At 44.4% G+C, this 22,749-nt stretch overlaps 1 long non-coding RNA gene across 1 annotated transcript; it reads left to right on the top strand.

Moving 5' to 3' along the window:
- The first annotated feature begins 9,172 nt into the window (after window positions 1–9,172).
- Window positions 9,173–13,496, top strand: LOC131413520 (uncharacterized). Its single transcript, XR_009221959.1, has 4 exons — window positions 9,173–9,283; window positions 12,084–12,245; window positions 12,946–13,055; window positions 13,208–13,496. It is a non-coding gene; the product is annotated as an uncharacterized LOC131413520 (long non-coding RNA).
- The last annotated feature ends 9,253 nt before the right edge of the window (window positions 13,497–22,749 follow it).

Here is a 22,749-nt window from a genome sequence, read left to right on the forward strand (position 1 = left end):
ACCATTGTTAATAAAAGGTTTTCGTCATTAAGAGCTTATCTGAAATTCCTACTCTTGCCCTCTGGGGGCTGCTTGAGGGTTTGCCTCACCTCCTTTGGGAAGACACAAATTTTGTTCCAAGATGTGTGCTTCTCGAAGAATTAGAGACATTTACTCAAAGCTCCAGGGTGAGTGACCTCCATAGAACAGGCCAGGCACACTCAGCTGATATTTCAAACATGGTAGAAATCTGCTGATCATTCCCCGTTTCCAAAGAAAACTTCAAAAAGCACAGATAATCCCCCAGGCCATTTGGCAAGTGTCTGGTCGCCCTCAGAACTCTTATTACACATGTGCATATTCTGTCCACCTACTCCAGGAATAAGGCTGGGGTATCAGATTATCCCCACTGCACCTTGCCTTCCATTTAGATCTGGGGCCTTCATTGCAGGTGCAAGGCACAGGGCAGGAAGTGTGCCCCCGGTCTGCCTTGGAGGAACTGGATACCATTAAAGTGAAACCATTAAACCTTCTGCACGCTTGTTTGTGTGATGGCTTAGTCTCATTCTTAGGATGAGCAGCACGTGGTAATAACCTCGCACGTCCAGTTCTTCCAGCGTTGGGAAGATCCACATCATTACAGAGCCACAGAATCAGAGGGCCAGTGGCAACTCGGGAAGCTCCCCAAGTTCACCTTCTTGCCTCTGACCAGCACTGAGGGGGCACCCAAAGCATCTCACAGAGTACACTCTGTCCCAACTCTTTAGTGTCTCAAGGGATGATACGTTTGTATTCTCTTTTGGCAGAAAGATTGTCACTGCCGGCTGCCCTCCTTTGGCCCCTGACCTGCAGCCAGTGCCACGCCCCTAACTCACCTGAGTTCAGTGCAGCTGCAGTGCGCAGTTCCAAGCCTGTGCAAATGTGTGCCCCAGCTGGCTCACTGCTTTGCAGCCACAGGACTTCTTCCTAAGCCACAGAAAGCAGCTTTGTCCAGGTACGTGCAGCTCTGGAGCGAAACCCTCTTGGAAAGCTGGGGGTCAGTGAGAAATGCCCAGCTCCCTGCCCTCTGGATTAAGGATGCTGAGGCTCATTCTTCACAGTTCCTCAGGAGACCCCCAGCGGAGCTGGGCCCTGGTGCCCACTGCAGTAGCCAGCCCCATAACACAGACTCGATGGACTTTTCTTCTGTTTGGTCTTCCTCTCTCCATCCCTCACTCCTTCCTGGGTACTTTCCCCATAAACTACCTGCATCCAAACTCGGGTCTCAGTTTCTGCTTTCAAAACAACTCAAACTAAAACAGACACCAACCCAATCTCCTTGAGGTTGAGTTTACACGCAAACAAAATCACCAACTGGCTAGGACATTTCAGCTATCTCTCTACCACTTGACAAAGTAGAAGAGAAGATCGATTTATTTGATTAAACAACCCACTTGGGTATTTGAATGAATTGATGGCTTTGTATTTATTTTTAACACAATGGGAGCATGAATGCTGTTTCCTACGAATGGTTTTCCCCACTGCATGTTCCCTCACTGGATTTGAGACCTCGTCCAGGACTCTTTCTCACGTAGGACCTGCACCTTTTGTTTGGCCTGCACCATCTCTTGTTGCAAGGCTCCACCACCCCACGCAGTGGTCAGGGCTCCCTGAGAAGAGCGAGGGGCGTCTGAAAGCCTGCCTGCCACCAGCCTCCATTCCCCGAGCTCTGACCAAAGGGTGGGCGGCTTCACTCCTGCGGCTATGTGGTTCTCTTGCTGGAGACAGAAGGTTCTCACATTGCTGCTGCTCCTCTGGCCAGCGAAAGAAACAGCCATCCCCTTAGAAAGCACGGAGGTACAGGAGCCCATCTGAGGCTGATCTCTAAACTCAGCCAAGTGCCCTGTAAATGGGTGATGCTGGCCGTGAGTGAGGATCAGCAAATACTGCCTGCCCCAAGGATAATGCCATAGTGATAGTATTAAAATGGATGTTGCATGGGGGCTTTACATTTTATCTAGACTTATTGAGGTATTATTTACATATAATAAAATTTAGGCATTTTAAGTGTACACATTGTACACTTCATATATACACTGTAGAGTATGATGTGATGAATTTTGGTAATTTTATACAGCAGCCATCACCACAATCAAGATGTGGAACACTTCCATCATCCTAACAATGTCCTTGTGTCCCTTTGCAGTTGGTCTCCTCTCCTGATCCCCAACCTCTGGCAACTATGGATTACCCTTATGTCACTATACTTTTGCCTTTTCTGGACTTTCCTATAAATGGCATCAAGCAACATGTAATTTTTGTGAAGGAAGTCAACTTCCTTCACTTAATGGAATGTTTTGAGCTCCATCCATGTTGCTACTTGCGCTAATATTTTGTTCCTTTCTGTTGCTCAGTAGTTTTCATCCTATGGATATTCCAAACTTGGTTTATTCATTTAGCAGCTGAAGGGTGTTTGAGTTTTTTCCTATTCTTGATTATCTGAAAAAATGCTGCCATGAATGTTGGCATTTGAGTCTTTGTATGGACATATGATTCATTTCCCTTGGGTGAATACCTGGGTGTGGGATTGCTGGGTCATATGTAAGTAGATGTTCACCATACTGCCACATGGTTGTCCAAAGTGGTTGTACCATTTTGTATTCCCACACGTAGTATGTAAGAGTTCCAACTGCCCCCCTCCTCACTAACACATGATATAGTCAAACTTGTTTACTTTCACCATTCTAGAGGGAATGTAGTGCTGTCTCAGTGTGGTTTACATTTGCATTTCTCTGATGAATAGTAATGTTGAGCACCATTTCATGTGTTCATTGTCCAGATACTATTGCTGCTAAGTAACATGCTAAAATATTCATAGGGGATGTACCAACTTGAAGGTAGATATTATTACAGCTCATTTATAGATGAAGATCTGAGGCCTATAGTGGCTAAATGGCTGACCTAAGTTACTTCTGGCAGAATTAGGGGCAAGGCTTCCTAGAACAATGTATCCTCTGCTAGGCCACATGCTCTCAAGTGCTTGGAACAACTGTTCTTAAAGGGCCTTGCAGATATATTAGTAACTAGAAATTTTGACAGACTGGTGGCACATTTGAACAATATTTTGTCATATTTTGACATTAGTAGTCAGCTATTCAACATCACCAAGTATTTTGTTGTTTTAAGCTGTTGAGCCTCTAACCACCTTCACTGGATTTAATAAATGGCATTGTCACATGCTTAATTAGCAGGTGCTGAAAGTTATTTTGTACTCCCCTCCACCAACTTGGTCCATTTGGGGTTTGCAGGAAGGAAGCCTCCCATATATCCGCCCACGTCCTGGGGAGCAGGTGGAAAACACTCATGTCACTCAATTCTCCCTCCTCTGTTGATGCCTTCTTCCCTGGTAGGGTCAGTCTTTGAACTGAAAGCTTAGAGCCCTGTGGGAGTAAATGCACAGTGTATGCCTGCCAGTAGAGAGGCTAAAAGGGGGCCTGGTGACACAGGAGTCCTCCAAAGGAATGAGTATTAGGGAGGGATGGGGGGATGATGTGTGGGTAACCGCAGGAATAAAAGCAAAGACCTGAAGCTCTCAGGCTTCCTAGGCCAGCCACTGGGAAATGCAGATAGAAGCTAGAGGTTGGAGAATGTTCGAAATCTTCTAGAAAAGGCAACTAGCAGTGTTGGAACCACAGTGAAAAGAAATGTCTATATTTTTTTGATTCTCTGTTATCTCCTGTGCTTATTATGTCTATGACCTCATCCATTTCTCTGTATTTTTAAAAAATAAAACTCTTGGAGCCACTCCATGGTGTAGTGGTTGAGTTTGGCACACTCTGCTTCAGTGGACTGGGGTTCATGGGTTCAGATCTCGGGCGTGGACCTACACCACTCATCAGGTCATGCTGAGGCAGCAACCCACATAAAAAATAGAGGAAGACTGACACAGATGTTAGCTCAGGGCCAATCTTCCTCAAGCAAAAAAAAAAACGAGGAAGATTGACAGTGGATGTTAGCTCAGGGGGAATCTTCCTCACCACAAATAAATAAATAAATAAAAATAAAAAATAAAATTCTCTAAAATCAAAAGGACTTGTAGGTTTATTTTTAGGAAAGGTGTAGAAGGGCCTTGGGAAATAGCTAATCTTAGAGAAAGAGGAGGAGATTTTTAAAAGGCAAAAGAAAACTAATCTTCTAAGACTTGAAAGAATATGGAGACTCATAGAATAGTGATTAGTGCGTGTGCGTGCACGGGTGTGCGTGCACGGGTGTGCGTGCATGCATGTGGGGATTGTGGGGAGGAGGGATCAGGTTCTAGTGCTCTAGGGAAGGGCATCATTTTGGTTCTCCATGGTCATTTACCCTTTGTAGCAAACTAATTAAATTCGTACATTTAGAGCATTTTAACGAAAACAGGGAGCAAAGCTCTTGGCTGAAAATGGGGTTCACAAGGCTCTACTCGCAGTTTTGGTTTTGCATCTTTGTTGACGTGTTTTGTGCTTTGCTTTACTTTCAAACTGTCTAAAAAGTCAGGACGCTCTTAGAGGTCAACTGCTCACTGCTCCAAATCAAAGAGTCTTTGGTCCATTATTTTCTTTTGAAATGTCTTCTTCTTGTAGGTCCCCACCTGCAGGATCAGATTAGCCCTGGAGTGCCGCCTGCCATCCATCTGCCAGGCATAGTCTCCCACTCCGTGTGCGCTTAGAGCCGCTAGGAAGGTTCCACAATCACTGCCCGGGGCCCCATACCTAGCTATCCCATCCCATCCATCTGGGTCCAGCCTGGGCACTGGCCTCTTCAAAATCTCTCCAGGGGACTCTCATATGTAGCAAGGTTGGGGACCACTCACTGCGAGAAGGAATGAGGAAAGATGGCAATTTGGGTTTTTTACTGGGTCACATCACTGTTTATTACTCAGGCGTTTTCTCCTGAGCCCATTCTTCTGGGTTTCAGATTGGGAAGATCTAACCACATTTGGAGTCCCACACTGTCCCTAAGAAGACAGTTCTCATGTCTACGGGATCCTCAGTCTCCCCGCACTCCCATTTACAGCCCTTTAAAATGGACCCATAACTGAGGTTTATATTTGCAACTCTGTATAAGTGAAGAGTTAATACAGCTTTTTTAGTAGGAAACTGAGTAAGTAAGATGAGTGTTGAGATGTGAAAAAAGAGGTGATCCCTTCAGATTATTTTTTTTCTTGTTTTAAAGATTCAAACACCAAAACAAGCTTAACACCAAATTAAGCTTTTATGGGAAGCTGTGCATATCTTCCAACCACAGCAATTCTCTGGGGTTGTAATTCTGTGCTACCTACAATAAAATCATTTCAAATGCAAATAAAAAGCCAGTGATAAAAACGACCAGTTTGAACAATTGTGCCATGGTCACCAAATCTCATACAAACATTGCCTGAGAAAGTCAAATCATTGGCTATATACAGGCTATATTTAGGTAACTCCCCATCCCAACTCATTCCCAGACCTGGTCAGGGCCACAGTGGCTTCCCACTTGCTCATTTTTGTCTATCGGGTTCTTGTTCCCTTATAATCTAGGGTCCCTCCCCTTTCCCAGGCTCCCTTGGAAACCACTGTGTGGTTGCACATCAGCACACAGCCCCACCCAACCGGGCAGCCACTGGACCCTGGACCTCAAGGCTGATGAGTTTAAGGTGCTGGGGCTGTGTGAGGTGGCTGTGAGGTCCAGTCTGGCTGCTGCCGCCCTCCAGATACCACCCAGGCAGTGGGTTACATGGGCTCCAAGGTTCCCCAGGTCTTGGGTATTCCCCCTCCACCAACTCCCAATGTACTTTTAGAGGGGAGGGCTGAGGTGGTGGGGGGAAGGCTAGGGCAGAAGAAATGGAGAATCCCTGGGAGGCTGGGCCCGATGATAAGTCTGTGTTGAGTAGATCTTGACTAACTGCATCAACTAAATCACTTTCTTTTCTGAAATACCATGAAAAGAAGTCACCTTTCTGTCAAACTCCCAGGCAGACGGTTTGATCATTACATCAATCAAAAGGAGGCAGCTCCATCACCTCACACCCATCAGGATGGCTCCTATCAAGAAACAGAAAACAGGCATTGGCAAGGATGTAGAGTAATTGGAAACCTTGTGCATTGTTGGTAGGAATGTAAGATGGTGCAGCTGTTATGGAAAATAGTATGGTGGTTCCTCAAAAAATTAAACATGGAATTACTATATGATCCAGCAATTCCATTTCTGGGTATATACCCAAAAGAACTGAAAGCAAGGACTTGAAGAGATATTCGTACACCCCTGTTCATAGCAGCATTATTCACAATAGCCAGAAGGTGGAAGCAACCCAAGTGTCCATTGACTGATGAATGTGTCACCAGCTAACTGCCCCAAGTTGCTTAAAGAGTTGTTTAAAGGAAGTTCCATCACAGTTAATAATTCCTCAAAGTCGTTTTTCAGAAGGATGAACAGCTACCCAACAGCTAAAATTGGCTCAGATCGGTCCAAACCACCCTGCAGGAATGATGCCTGTGCAGAAGAATGAAAAGATGCCTCATTATAATGCCAAGATCTCTGCCCCAGGAGGAGCTAAAGTCCTATTAACATCACATGTGATGTATGTAGAGGTGTGTATCTGAACTGTGCATGCGACAGCGGTGCCCACCTCTACATGGAATGACAAAACTTCCTTCTTGCATATTCATTCTCTACCCCAAATAAAAGGCACCCACTTCCCGTGCTCAGGGAGGCATAGCTTTGTGAAATTATTTCCCTTGGTCTCCATTTTGTTTGTTGCATGCTGCAAATAAATTTCTGCTTTGTGTGACAACTGCTTCTGGTGTAGTTTGACTAACTCGCCAAGGAGCAGACTCACTTTGGATAAACAAAATGTGGTCTAGGCATACAATGGAATACTATTCTGAGATGTGCTATGATAGGGATGAACCATGAGGACATTATGTTAAGTGAAGTAAGCCAGTCACACAAGGACAAATACTGTGTGATTCACCTTATATGAGGTCCATAGAGTAGTCAGATTCATAGAGAGGGAAAGTAGAATGGTGGTCACTAGGGGCTGGGGGAGGGGAAAGGGGAATTAGTGTTTAATAGGGACAGAGTTTTGGTGTTGCAAGAAAAGAGTTCTGTGGATGGATAGTGGTGATGGTTGCACAACAATGTGAATATACTTAATGCCATTGAATTGTACTCTTAAAAATGGTTAAGATGGTAAATTTTATGTTGGTGTAATTTACCACAATTTTAAGAATCAGGAAAGCAGCCCTAAAACCAGTGAAAGATGAGTCTCAATGTGGAGGAGCTCATTTCCCACTTCACTTAGGGGCTCCTGCTCTCGAGTGCATACACTTCCCAGAGGCACTCCAGTCTCCAATCACGATGACTGGTCTTTCTCCCCATGTGGGTGGGTCCTCTTGGTAGCCTTCTCCAGGACCTAAGGTGGAGGTGGCACCCAGTGCACCCAGCACAGTTTGGGCCTCTGCATGTTTCTTTTTGAGTTTGTTTGGGTTTTACTTTTTCTAATTGCAGTACTTATTACTCCATTAGAAAACATCACTTTCTTCAGACCAATCTGTCCATTCATCAGGCACTTCACCACCATAAAATAAATACACAAGGCCACTTTCATGTTTCCCTGAAGTTTATATCAATTTATTTTTAGGTGGGTTTTATCTATGATGTTCAGAGCACTTCCTACTTTGGAGCACAACATCTAAATATGTCTGTTTTTTTTCCCACTTTACTGAAGGTAACTTTCATAAACCTGTTCCCTTGAAAGAAGCTCAAAGTGCTTTATAAAAACCCATCTTAATCTTCCTCACAAAATAATGAGGTAGCGTGGGAAACACTAGGATTCCGCCAGTTATGAAGAAATAGAGAGAGTCGAGGCTTCAAGATTGCACAGCCAGGGAGTGGAAAATACCAAAAGGAATATGCCTTCTTGGACTACAATACTCTACCCCAGTTTCCAAGTATGTTACAACTTTTTCCTCAGTCTAGACTGGAGATATTTACAGCGAGTGGCTGAAACTGTAATGAAATTGCCCTGTTACGGACAGACTTCATCAAGCTCAGATTATAAATTCAACTTCAAGCATGCTGTTCCCATGGGGTATAAGGATGAGTGCAGAAACCAGGTTTCTGGCTCACAGAGAATCTAAATTCTGTGTTTATGTATAAAGTTCACAGTCTGAATAATTAAACATAAAATCTGGCATTTTTACCTCATGCAAAAGAAGCACAAACTTTCATTCCTTTTAGGGAGTTTCACACGTATTTTTGGTCAACAGTAACCCTCAGTAACAAAGATAGCAACGGTTTAACTATTTCGTTTATTAAAAGCAACATTGTAAAATGCCCTAAAAAGTCTGGGCTTTAGTGATTCAGAATTCAGCTCACTGTCTGGGAACAAAAAAAAAAAAACCAAAAACTCTAAAAATACGGAATTTTTCTACCATGCTTCTTCCTGGCCCTAATGCTTCCTGGGGAATTCTTTTCATGGCTCGATTGTGGTTTCTATGAGATTAGCGGGAAAACTCCTCTGCATTGTGTAGACACCCAAGGTGGCTTGCTCCGGGGAGTGCCAGCGCTATCTGGGTTCTAGCTGCAGTCGGCCACCAGAGGGCAGCGTTGTCATTCAGTAGCCGCGCCCTGCCGGCCCGCGTCCTGTCGGGATGCCAAACCGTTCCCAGCCTCCAGTGCTTAGAGAACACGCCATTATTGTTTTTTGATTTATAAAGCGCCATTCCTCCGTAGGTTCCCCACCCCCAGCTGCTTCAGAGAAAGCTCTCAGAGGCATTAACAAGCAAGGAGAGCAGCCCTGCAAAGCATAAGGTGGTCTGATGGAAGCGCTCAGGTGGACATCTGGAAAGAAATCTGCTGACAGAAGGGCCCTGGCGGCCAAGGCACCGGCCAGGGTGGGAGGGGTCAGCAGCAGGGCGACACGTGTCCGCAGCAAACAGAGAAAACAGCTCTGTCCGGTGGGGCGCATGCATGAATTTGTTCCCATAAAAGACAGGGAAGACTAACTTTGGACGTTAGCAATCAAAACATTCCCAGCTACGACCTGCTGCGCCCGAATCAGTCCTTGTTCTCAGTCCAGCACCGGGACTGGCTCCGGAAGGGCCAGGCTCAGGCTGCGGGGAGCAGAACGTGCTCCTCATTGTTTGGGGAACTAATGCAAATGAACCCCCTGAGCTGGGCCTGGGGGCGCTGGGAACTGCTGAGTCCTGAGACAGCGCTCTGAGCAGGGCCGAGGTTACAGATGGAGCCTTTGTAAGGACAGCTGAATGAAATTATAAGTACAGTGCACTGAGACATTGGAAAGGGGGTAAGTCTCTAATGGCGGCAAATCAGAGGGGAGTGTGTTGATGGGATAATAAAAATAAAGAGGCTTGATAAAAATGACACAGCTTCTGGAGTCTAAGGGACGATCTGAGACAGTGAGAGCTGGCAGGTTCCTAGGGCACAAACTGGAGCGTAGGCCCCTCTCCAGCACCGCCCTGCGGATGCTGTGTTCCAAGTCTCCTGGTTCATCAGACATGCTGCCATAGTACTATTTTATTTTAAGGAGTTCTCCCAACAATCTAACAAAGTAGGCATCGTCTTCACCATTTTACAGATGAGGAAACTGAAGAGCAAATGTTCGAGGTTACATGTCAAAAGAAATAAATACAAGAGCTGGAACGGACTCCCACAGCTCTCAAACAGCAAGTGCCTTTGCTGGATTCCTAAGAGAAGCGGGATGAGTACGCACCCAGAGATGTGAGCATGCCTGTCCACACAGAGCCTCGAAAGGATGTTCCCCTTTATCCCACAAGTGTTCTTGCCAGCTGAGAGGAGGGGAGGCATCCAGAGCTTGGTGGCCTGTCTGCACTTCTCCTGGCTGTTCCAGAGTGAAGCGAGGAGTGGCCTTGGGCTGCTGCAAAGAAACTGGGCCCAGAGGCTCTCCTTGGCTTATCCTCGGTCTCGTGATTGCTCCAAGCCTGCAGGAGAGGAGGGAGGGTTGAGAAGCCACAGCCTAAGGGCAGGGAGGAGACCTTGATGGAGCGTACATTCAGGAACCTGTTGGGACAAGTCTTGGAGAAAGGCCACGAGCCATTGTCACCGAGACCACGGCAGTGTGCACATTTGATTAAGGAAAGGTGACAAATTATGGATAGGAAATATGCTTCTCTCCACACAACTGCCATGGGCCAAACACCCTTAGAGTACCTTATTCTTTTAGTTTATTGTTATTTTTAAAAACAGACTATCATTCTGCTTTAGATAGAAAATCTCTCTCTGCTACAAAATTGCAAGCCCTGGGAAAAGTCCCTGAGAATGGCTGATGTCACAATAAAACAACCATGTGTTCACTGCAGTGGTGAAATGGTGAGCAAAGGAATAAAGCAAGGAGAGAAAGATTGAGGCCCTGGGAGGAGGGAAATGGGAAGACGGAGAGGCTGGAACCCCCCAGGGCAGCCAGGTCCTATTCTTGACTAGCCGAGTAGAGGAAGGAGGCAGGAGGATCTGGAAGGATTTGCTGATGAAGTTATTGATGAGCCGAGAGTGGATTACCAGCCCTCAGGAGAAATCGAAACTGAAAATGGAAAAGACAGAAAAGCTGGCCGGGGGGATTTGTCTCCAGCTAACCCGCCAACTTTTGGAAAAAGATGAATCGCAACGAATGGAAAGTAGGGGGAGAAGGGGAGAAGGAAATAAAGCACAATGAGCTGACACCCATTGTAGAGGGAGAGAGGGTCCCAGTCCGTCCGCTGAGCCCGAGTTCTGGCCTCGGCTCTCCCGACCCGCATCCCTCAACAGCGAGCCCTGCAGAGAAGGGCACGCCGGCCGATTTTCATCTCACGCGTGTGTGTGTGAGATCCATTCAAAAGCCCCGGATGCCAAGTTAAAATGGAGATGGATTTGAGTCACTGCCGCCTCTAGCTTGGGGCCTCTGTGGGTGGGACGGCCAGGGCTGGGGTGCGGTCCCATGGGTGGGGGTCTGAGCAGTTGCTGTGGCTTCAGATACCTTCTCTGGGGGCTGAATCCCAGTTCAGCCGTGAGAGCTCAGATCCGAGTGGGCAGATACCCACACAGCCCTCCGGTCTCAGCAGCTGTCTTTCACCGTCGTCGTCCCCACCCTGTCCCTCTCCACTGCCAGTGTCTTGGAGGCCCTGGGGTGAGAAAGAACATTCCCCCACCTCCAATTGTCCTGGGGTAGACTGTGATGGGGCGATGATCAGTCTCCAATAAAGTCAACACTTCCGTGAAAAATGACTCTCCCTGACAAGTTGTCTCCCTGACAAGTTGTTTTAGAGTGTTAAAATTTTTTAAAAAAATCTTTACCACTTTCTGAGCCATATTCTAGATGTTTTGCATATCATGAGTTGTCGCTTTAAGCTTCAAATGATGCTGGGAGGTAGATACTATTACCCCATTCTGCGGATGTGGAAAGTGAGGCCGGCAGTAGTGATGTGACTCACTCAAGGTCACAGCGGGTGGTGGTAGAGTCGGCGTCTGAAGTCAGATTTCTGATTTAGAACCCTGGGTACTTCCTCCTTATTTCCACTGTTTTTTCTTGTTGTTCGTGTTGAAAATGGCTTTATTGCTTTTGTAAAATAAAGTGTGAAAAATCACCTCAAATACCATCATCCAGGGATAACCAGAAACATTTTAATGAATACGCTTCAAGACATCTCTCTTCTGCATTAATTTTACGACAAGCTCGTCAATACCCAAGTTATTCTTACTTGAAAATTGGTCATAACACATTTAATTGAGCGGAAGCAGGTGACTTTCTGGTCTTCAGATTTGCCTAACTGGAGGCACCTTGGGTTGCTGTGGGGGGAGTGCCTTCCTGGCTGCGAGGTTTCCTCACCCCCACCCCCTGGTGTCTGCCCCTCCGCTTCTGTTAAGGCTTGGTTCTCATTTCTTTGCCTCCGGGAAGGGTCTCATTAGCTCTTCCTAACAGGGTCTCTGAAGTCCCTGGATGTCAACTTGATCTGCGTCCGAGACGGGGGTTATTACACTCTCTGCCTCTAGGGGGCAGGATTCCATGGGCGTGGTCATGAGATCCCAACCACATTCATCTTCATTCTTCCTTGATATGTGGGGCAAGAGACCTTTGGGAATTTCCTTCTTGTCAGCAGGACTACAGTCAGAAGTACCACTCAACCTAGCTGGGAACCGGCCAGCTCTCTGTTAAGGATTTTAATACTCATGACAGATGCCACAAGGTGATGCTGCTAGCCCATTTTCTACGTGAGGAAATCCAGAAGTTCAGTGAGCTGCTCAAGCTCCCACAGCTGGTGAGTGCCAGGCTTTGAACCCAGAGCTCTCGGGCTTCACAGTCTGTGTTCTGCATCACTACACTTCACTGCTTTCTTGAGTCACATCTCCATCACACGTGAGATGTTTTGTGTGAGAGAAATCTATAGAAAAATGCCATTTTGGGGCCAGGAAGAATTAAGACTGAGCAAGGCTTAATTGGTAACAAACACAGGCACTCATACACACCTGATGCCCGCACACGCCCTGGCCCCTTCTTTCTGAAATATGTGTAAATAAACAAACCTGTGCTGGTCAGAGCTCAAAGTTGAAAGGCTTACCCACATTTGGGGTCCGACACAATCTGTGACAGCTGCTGTGTTTTTATTATTGTGCCAAAAGTGTTCTAATTACAATACGCTTTTCTGAGTCAGATGAGAGGGGTAAACCATCTGGCTATGAAGTTGTAGTTGTGAAATCCCAGTGGAAGAGACTATAAATTGATTGTAATGCATGTTTACTAATGGTTTAATAATCCTAAGGAGAACAGACTGAACCGTAATAATTAATGGAGAATTTTGATGGCGAGACCTCTAAATGCTGATGTTAAGGAGGTCAAAAGATTAAATAATGAGACAGATGCTTCTGGGGCTTGTATTAGTCAGGAAAACAGATCATGCTGCAGAAACAAACCCCAAGGTCTCAGTAACTCAATAAAAGTTTACCTTTTGCTTATCCAAGTCCAGGTCCAGCAGCCATCAGGGCAGCTCTCTTCTCAAAGATGTGCAGGGATCCAGGCTTCCATGGTGTAGCCATGCCATCTGGAGCACGTGGCTTCCAAGATTGCCAAGGTGAGGAACTGAGGGCCAGAGGGCAGGTTCCATATTCTATTGTGAAAACTAAAGGTCTTGTACCACCCCTAGGAGGACAAGAACTAGTTAGGTGCTACTGTGCAAATCAGATCTAACCTTCACACTTTTACATGATGTCTTCATTTTCTCAGGTATATCAACATATTTTTGGATAGCAGTTTCAGAATTTTGGAAGCAGAATTGAAGTCTATGAGGGTGAGGACTTGTCATTGGATTTAGGGCCCACCCTAACCCAGGATGATCTCAAGATCCTTAACTCAATTCCATCTGCAAAGACTGTCTTGCCAAATAATTTCACACTTACAGGTTCCGAGTGGATGTATTTGGGGGGCCGCAATTCAACTTCCTACAGCCACCATCTAGAAAGAACAAATGGTTACGTCTTGTCATATATACCTCAGATATTTTTTAATTAAAAAACTAAACATTAGGGCCGGCCCGGTGGCGCAAGCGGTTAAGTGCGCGCGCTCCGCTGCGGCGGCCCGGGGTTCGCTGGTTCGGATCCCGGGCGCGCACCGACGCACTGCTTGGCAAGCCATGCTGTGGCGGCGTCCCATATAAAGTGGAGGAAGATGGGCACAGATGTTAGCCCAGGGCCGTCTTCCTCAGCAAAAAAGAGGAGGATTGGCGGATGTTAGCACAGGGCTGATCTCCTCACAAAAAAAAAAAAAAAAAAAAACAAAAAAAAAACTAAACATTACTAATAAAATTGAAGTCTTTGTGCTCCTTCTTGGTCCCATTTCATCTCCACACTCCCAGCCTTCCCTCATCCTCTCCCTCCTCAGAGACCACAACTCTGATTAATTTGATGTGTATGCTTCCAGTCTGTGTTTTTATATTTTCGTTGCACTTATATTTTCCATAATAAAAACATAGTATTGTTTTATATTTTTAAAATTTACATAAGTGGCATCTTGTATACATCATTTAGGACTATTTTTTATAGTTAACATTTTGTTTTCAAGAGCTATTCAAGTGGAAAGATATAAATTTAATTATTCATTTTAACAAATATTTTGTATTCCATTATATGAATATGGTGCTTTATATTTATTGGTTCCAGTAATGTTGGGAATTTAAATTGCCCTCAAATTTTTTTCTTACAAACTAGTTAGTTTTTGTCAGAGTTCTTCAGAGAAACAGAACCAATAGGATGTGTGTGTGTGTGTGTGTGTGTGTGTGTGTATGCGTAAAGTAATTCTCTCTATATTTATCTATCTATCTAGATATAGATATCTCTAAATATATATAATCTACATTAAATATATATATAAATATATATTGAGAGAGAGAGAAAGAGAATTTTTTTAATTGACTCACATGATTATGGAGGCTAGCAAGTTCAAAATCTGCAGGGTAGACCAGTAGGCAGGAGACCCAGGGAAGAGTTACAGTTCAAGTCCAAAGGCTGGCAGGATTCCCTCTTCCTTGTGGGAGATCCGTCTTTTTCTTAAGTCCTTCAACTGATCAGATAAGGCCCACTCACATTATGGAGGACAATCTGCTTTTCTCAATGTTTACTGATTTAAATGCTAGTCCCATCCAAAAAATACCTTCACAGAAACATCTAGTACAGTCATGCATTGCTTAATAAACAGGAACACGTTCTGACAAATGTGTCACTAGGTGATTTCATCGTTTCGCAAACATCATAGAGTGTACTTATGCAAACCTAGATGGTACAGCCCACTGCACACCTAGGCTCTATGGTACCAATCTTATGAGACCACTGTCGTACATGCAGTCTGTTGTTGACTGAAGTGTCTTTATGTAGTGTGTGACCATTTGACCAAATATCTGGGTACCGTGGCCTAGCCAAGTTGACACATAATATAAACCAGCACACAAACCACCCTTTAAGTCACATCCTCACACGTTTCCTTGTGTAACTTCCTCTAGGGGAGTGTTTTTCAGACGGAGGGTCATGAACATTAATGGATCACGAAAGAAATGTAGAGGGTCCTGACCAGCATTTTATATTTGTGAAATGGATTTGATTCTTTAAATAAAATTATGATTGTTTTGGTACACAAATAATATATGAGTACACACTCTTTGTGAGATATTCAAAACAATGTAGAGGTACAAAGAGCAAAAGTCGATATTGCCATACTTTTAAAATGTGGCTATTTGAAGGGTGAAAAGCGGCGCTCCGTTTTCCTAACTTGCATTTCCCCAGTTATGAGGAGCTTCAGCATTTCGTCAATTGCTAGTGACTGATGGGGTTTCTTCTGACAATCACGTAGATTAAGCTAGAGTCAGGTCTTTTTTCTACACCTGAGGCAACTTTCATCCTCTCCCCTTAGGAGCAGGTACAATTACCACAGTTCTGAGTGCTCAACTCAGCTCATCCTTGCAGCCTCAACTTCTTAACAGGATCGTTCACATCTTGTAGAATTAAACTCAAATAAGCAATAGGCCTTTAGCTTCAGAAATCCATTTTGGAATTCTTTCCACCCACAAACATTTCATAAAACATGCAGCATTTATGTGAGCTACTTATAGTTACTGCTTTCCTTTCTGTCCCCTCTCTACGGCATCCATCTCTTCCTTCTCTTATCCCTGGGACCACTTAATTCAGGGTTTCTCAACCTCAGCACTATTGACATTGGGGCTGAATAATTCTATGCTGTGGGGTGTCCTGTGCGTTGTAGGGTGGTTAGCCACCTCCCTGGCCTCTACCCACTAGATGCCACTGGCACCCCCTCCCCAGTTGTGACAATCAAAAACGTCTCCAGACCTTGACAAATATCCCCTAGGGGCAAAATTGCCCAAGTTGAGAACCACTGACTTAATTAAAACACCAAAATAAAGTACTAGTAGCAGACACTTTCAAAGAAAATACTTACTCATCCACTCAGCAAATACTGAAGCAGAAAGGAGACAGGAATTTGAAAACACCCCTCCCCACCTGATTTATCCTTTCCGGCATTGCCTGCTCTCTAGCTGCTCTGAATTTTTAGGTTTGGGCCAGGGTTTATTTTTCTGCCTGCTATATTTAGGGGGAATAATTTCATGAGTAAAAATGTTATGGTCAAGACAAATTGAGAGCAAATATAGAAAGAATCTGTGTTTTATTTCTATGGCAGGAAATGATAGTAACCTAAAAGAGAGGTTTGCTTAAATTTTCTGTCTCCTTAATTGAATTTTCTCTTTTGCTTTCACAGTGGGGACCAGGCTTCCAGATGTTATTATTGCGTTCTGCCTTTTGATGTTGAAGGGAGCTTCAGGCAGCTGAGATTCCCAAGAATAAGAGTCTTCCCTTCTTTACAGGTCAGCTGTGTGTCAGTCACTACAATCCAATTCAAAGTCAAGAGCCTGAAAGAAGCAAAAATGTTTTCCAAAACCCGAAAATGCGCATCGTGAGGTCCATTCACAGGATATTTTTTACCCTCACTCATGGGAAATCTTTCCCAGCGCCTGGACTTGTAGGTTAGCACATTGTAACAAGTTTAATTATTGGCTTTTCCTGCAGGAGTAGGAAAGAGTGGATGTCACAAGCAAGTATACTGAAAGCAGAGAAAAATGATTGCTTACGCCATGATGGGAGAAGAAAAGAACAACCAAAACAAGAGCAATAAAAAATGCTATCTTAAGACCTCAAAAATCTTAGCAGACTCAGGTTATCTATTATACGGGACAAACAGCCATAAACACTTCATTTGTCCCTGTGAGTAATATTATAACACAACATAATGCTGGACGTTGATAATGATGACACCGAGTGGTCAAAACAAGGTTCACTTATGTTAAAAATAATCAATTCTCATGGGTGGTGATGATGGTTGTACAGCAATATGAATGTCTTTAACGCCACTGAACTGTACACTTAAAAATGATTAGAATGGTAAATTTTATGTTATATAGATTTTTATCACAATAAAAAAATCAGTTATTAAGAGGACTGGAAAGTTGGTAATATATTTTGGGAAAAAAATGTGACCAAAATTGTTAAGATTAAAAATACAAATGTGCTGCTTAAAAGGATAAGCAAAAGCTATCTTGATGATTCACTCATGAATAGTCTCTCATTTATCAAAGAAGCTTGATGTATATGATGTCACTGGAATTAGTTCAAAAACAGTAAGCAATCATGTTGTAATAGAAAGAATTGGATGTCGTGATGTTCGGGGGACTGGTTTTTATTTTTAACTCTGACAATGAAATATGACTACAAATCTCGTGGTTTGATAATGGAACTTAAAAAAAAAAAAAAAAAGCCTGCATTCTAAGGCTGGGCTGATTTGATGGCCGGAGCCCAGCCTGGCTCCTCTGATGAGTGTTGGCTTAGGGCTTCCACGTGAACAGCCAGAGTTGACGGATGAATACATTTACTGTCTGCATTGATAACAACGAACAGATTCCTGGTGGCAAGCACTGAACACATGCAACCCTCTGGGGCCTCTGGGAGTAACTGCTTTTATTCAGACACAACTATTTAGAGCTAATTGTAGCCATAATGGCAGTGACATTAAGAGCTCACTCACACAAACCCACACTGTGTGTCATGTTCCCAAGACCATGCCAGGTACTTTCTAAGGAGCTTTGTCACGTCAAATGAGAAGGCTGGACATTGCCTGTTTCCTGCTGCCTGGTTCTTAGCAATATATTTTACTTGACATTTCTGTTTTTTCATATTAAAATGGGAGGAATCCTGAAAGGAAGAACATAGATTATTGACCAAGAGGTGACACTGTGTTTGGAAACTTAGTCGATCTGTACTGACTACGGGCCCTCCTGGGAAGTGTTTTTTAAAGCAGGGAGCCTCAAACCTTTTTTGAGAAAATGAGTTGGGGAGTTTACATTGAAATTATTGTTTGGGGGTTTTTGGGGTTTTTTGTTTGTTTGTTTATTTTGCATAGTGAGAACCCTAATGTTCTGTAAATGAGTCTTGAGTAGATATTATTTGATGAGGGCAGGTAGATTTACTCAAAACTCTTCATTTCCATCACATGCAAATCTCAAAGCCCGTTTCTCAGTTAGGACCAGGGGAGTGACAAGACTAGGCAGGCATCCTCGACTCGATGGATAAACAGAACTAGGACGTGAGTTTGAAAATATCAGCCATCGGTCCACTTGGGAGCTCTGGGTGCCCAACTGGGTTGGAATTCTCTGAGGAAAGAAAGGATTTTGTTGAATCATTTTCTTAGGAGGGAAATAACCACACCAATTTTAGTCTCAAGCTTTGTAAGTTATTTCTCAAAATCTTTGGAGACTTTTCAAACCAGTTTCAATGTATTTATAAAGTCAAAATGGCTCTGAAATCTCCTGTCCGAGAGCAGAGACACTCGCTGAATGGACTGGGTGCGACTTGGGTTCTGAGAACTTGTTTGGGTTTCAGGAAGTGAACGAGATAAGCTGAACGGCATCTTCCTGCTCTAACCCTTAAAAGAAAAGACTCGCCCAAAGATGCTTGAAAGAAACCACTGATATTTCCAAAACTTCAAAAGAACAAAAAATCTAACGGGGAGAAAAGAAAATCACAATTAGAAGCTCAGGATACAGCAAAGACATATCAAACGGTAATGCAAGTTGCGACACACGTAGGATAAACACACAACTCTTGAGGCGGCATTTTGTTTTGTTTTTGTATGAACTTCCTTGTTAAAAAGGATGAAATAGAAATACACCCGTACAGTCTGGAATGTTTCCCTTTTCCTTCTCCTATTTACTTCTTTTCTTTGCAATTCACAATCAGAAACAGAAATAATCTTGGTGCACGGTGTGCTTCTTTGGAGATTCTCTCAGAGAAGTTCTAAGTTGAGGAAATAGATGGTTCAGAGCTGAAATTCATCTTTGCTATTTTTTTAATAAACAGAAAGGTAGCTTGGTTCCAGATTCATTGCAATACACACTTCAACATGCAGAGAATGTCCAGAGGGAAAGACCACCACGGCTGCCTCGTGCGGGGCTCCAGGCATGATTTCCACCCTAAGAAAACATGACTATGTCATGGTCACCTTTTCAGAGTGGTCTCATTTTGCAGCCCCCTTCTGATCCCCACCCCAGCCCTAAGTCATTCAGCAAGATCAGAGGAGCAGCACTCAGCCTTTCAGGAGCAGGAAAGAAGAGTTTGCATCTGCCAGACCTTGGACAGAGACCCAGGGATCCCAGCTCCCTCACTCGACAAGCCCCTCACAGCCCCCACCAGTTCTCACTGCCCTTCACTGCCATAGAAACTGTCCTCAGGACACTTGGCCGAAGTCCCACTCCTGGGGGAATCTCCTAACCTCCCTGAATCTCATGTCACAGGTGCATCAAAGGGGACACAGGACCCCCTTTCTGGCCACCCGTGGCTGAGAACACGGAGCTTGGTGAGCGGGAAGGGGGGCCTCCACCTGCAGGATTGGGTTACATGAAGCCACCTGGTGCTTTACAAGGTGGAGGGGAGGGGCTGCATAAGCTGCCAAGGGTCCCTGGGGACTTCACTGTCTTCCAAGGAAGGGCCAATCGAATTTGGATCCTGAGAATCCCAGAATGACCATTTGTGGAAAATAACAATGAAGCTCAAGCTTTCACTTTTAACTTTATCCCACACAGTCCAGCAAAATGCATGACACAAAATATTCCATTTCTCAAAGGGAAGTCTTAGACTAGTGGGGACGAATGCCCAGTCTGACCTGACTTCACTCACAAAACACTCATGTCCCTTGAGCTCCCCACCGCACACACCACCCTCAGTTCTGCAGAATCCAGCTCTCGGGCAGCCAGGCACAGTGAGAAGGGCAGCGGCCATCTGACCTTGAAAGTACCTGACATCCTCTGAGAGCTTGTTTCCTCATCATTGACATCTCAAGATGAATCCTCTCTCCGCAGCAAGTTGAAGGTCAATGTGAAGAACCCGTGTGTAAATGCCCAGCTCAGGGTTTTGGCCCTCACAGACACTCAGATCTGTCTCTCTCTTTTCCACAAAGAAGTTGCCTCTGAGGAACGGCTTGAAGCAGCTTCCAGTGCTAGTGAAGGATGGGGATTTTGTCCTCCCAGTGTCAAGATTCATAAAGTGGTGAAGACATGCAAGGTTTTCAGCCATCACTTTTATAGATCCTTAAAAATTAAAGTAGGCTCTGCTCCAGAAGCTAAGAGCTATTTCCAGGAGATTAACAATGAAAATTCTCTATATTCCTTTTTAAACTGGTATATTCACAACAGACAGAGGAGAATAAACATAAGAAAGTAGCAAGTGCTTCTGTCCTGTGAGCCCAGAGATTTTCCTTGATCTACTCAGGAACATTCCCTTCTCTCCTGGGAGGAGGATGGGGTGCCTTTTTTTCTCTTGAGGAAGAAAGAGCATTTGATGGCATCTAACTACTTTGCCAGGAGCCAGGCAGCCCTCGGAAGGGGACTGTGAGCAGAAGAGCCTTCAGGGAGTTTCAGCCTGGTCTCCTTTCCCTGGTCCCACCTTTCCGCAGCCCCTAAGTTTCTCCACCATCTCCCCACAACAATGCTGTCAGGCCTGGAGCATTTCCTCCTTCACTCACGGATCCCACACCCTTAATAGTCAACAGTAGCCAAGTGACTCCCCATCATCTGAGAAGCCTGGAGGCCATCTTCCGTCAGAGGGATGTCAAATGGCACATTCTGACGTCTTGCCTGGACCAGGCTCGACTATTCATCCACTGCAACGAGCTCTTGGACTCCTTTGAGATGCATGGCCCCAGTGAATCACACACCACTCAGCAGTGCCAGGCTCCATGGCTGCCTCCCTAGGGGGTCCCCACCCCAGAGCCCCTTATTAAAGGAGGGTATGGGCATCTGCCAGACCCTGCAGCAGCTCCATGTCAACCTCACCACTCCCTTGGGTAGGGAGAGGGCTGGAAAGAGGAACGAGCTTGTGAAGGGACACGACTTCGCCTTTCCCCAATCACAAAGTAATTCTCTCATCCCTGAAAGCACTTTTCTGTTGAAATTCAGAAAGAAGTTGTTTTGAAGTCACGCCAGTAAAAGCTCTGGAAACAGTGATGGGAGCTTGTGCTGGAAGCTGACGACACATGCTCCATGCTGATCCCCCATTCCTCTTATTTATTTGCATGATCTGAACTAATTTCTCAACTGTAATCTACACCACCCACCACCTATGAGCTTCCCAGAAATGTCCGGCAGAGGAGGGGGCGGGACGAGCAGGAATGCCCGACTCTCTGCAGGGCCTGCACAGCCGCCAGACTCTATTTCCAGTCTGTCATGGCTGATTTACTAATTCGCTTAGATGATCTCCTCGAAATAAGCAAAAATATTGGCAGCAAATGGTCAAAGGAAAATGTCCCAATTTTCTTAGAGGACAAAATCTGTTACACAATCAGATTGCAGAGTGAGTTGAAGTGTGAAGATGGGTGGGGTGGCCACTAATACTAATCTGGTCTTTAAATTTTGATGTTCTGTTCATCTTTAAATTTTGGTATTTTGTTCATCCTGGAGTTTTTTGCATTAATTTTGATATTTAAAAAATATTGCATTAGGAAACTTAAATGCATATTACTAAGTGAAAGAAGCCAGTCTGAAATATCTACATACCATGTGATTTCAGCTATATGACACTCTGGAAAAGGCAAAACCATGGAGACAGTAAAAAGACGAGTGGTTGCCAGGAGTTAGAGGAGAGGGAGGGATGAATAGGTGGAGCACAGAGGATTTTGAGGACAGTGAAACTATTCTGTATGATAGTATAATGATGGATACATGTCATTATACATTTGTCCAAAACCATAGAATGTACAACACCAACAGCGAACCTTAATGTAAACTATGAATTTTGGGTGATGATGATGCATCAACGTAGGTTCATTGATTATAACAACTGTACCACTGGTGGGGGTGTTGATAATGGGGGAGGCTGTGCATGTGTTGGGGCAAGGGGCATATGGGAAATCTCTGTACCTCCCTCTCAATTTTGCTGTGAACTTAAAACTGCTCTGAAAAATGAAGTCTAATAAATATTGCATTAAATTGTTATTTATCTGGGAAGTTATTTTATAATGGGTACAGAGTTACAGTTTTGCAAGATGACAAGAGTTCTGGAGATGGATGGTGGTGATGGTGGCCCAACACTGTGAGTATACTTAATGCCGCTGAACAAAAGGTAAATTTTATGTTATGTGTGTTTCACCAAATAATTAAAAACATTATTTATCTTAATGACTGAATTTTTGGCTCCCCCTTAAATTTTGCAGCTGAGATGAGTACCTCGCTCATCTTGCCCTAGTCCTGGCCTTGCTTTCCTGACTCTGAGAATCTGAGGGCCTCTGGGTGTCATGGTGGAGAGCCATCACATCACCGGGAATGGCCTATCTACATTTTATGCAGTTGCCAAGCTGTTTTGTTTTGTTTTTCTTAAGACACAAAAACTTAAATGCCAAAATCTTGTTATAGAAATATTACTTTCCCTTTAAACATATAAAGGAACCTCCTCTTTTAGACCTAGACAGATAAAATTATCCTCATTTGTCTGGCCTACCTTTTATTTTATGTGCATCGAGACAGAGAATGAGAGCAAGTAAAGTAGAAGGAGAAAAACAAATACAGAAAGTTATGAAGGTACGCGTGTTCTGTTGTGGAAGAGCAGATCAACACAAGCTGAGCGGTGTGAAGCACACACACTTATCGTCTGCCAGTTTCTGTAGATTGGAAGTCTAGCATGGGCTGGCTGGGTTCTCTGCTCAGGTAAAGACTTAACTCAAGG

This window comes from Diceros bicornis, chromosome 14 (assembly GCF_020826845.1).
Source record: "Diceros bicornis minor isolate mBicDic1 chromosome 14, mDicBic1.mat.cur, whole genome shotgun sequence".
NCBI lineage: Eukaryota > Metazoa > Chordata > Mammalia > Perissodactyla > Rhinocerotidae > Diceros > Diceros bicornis.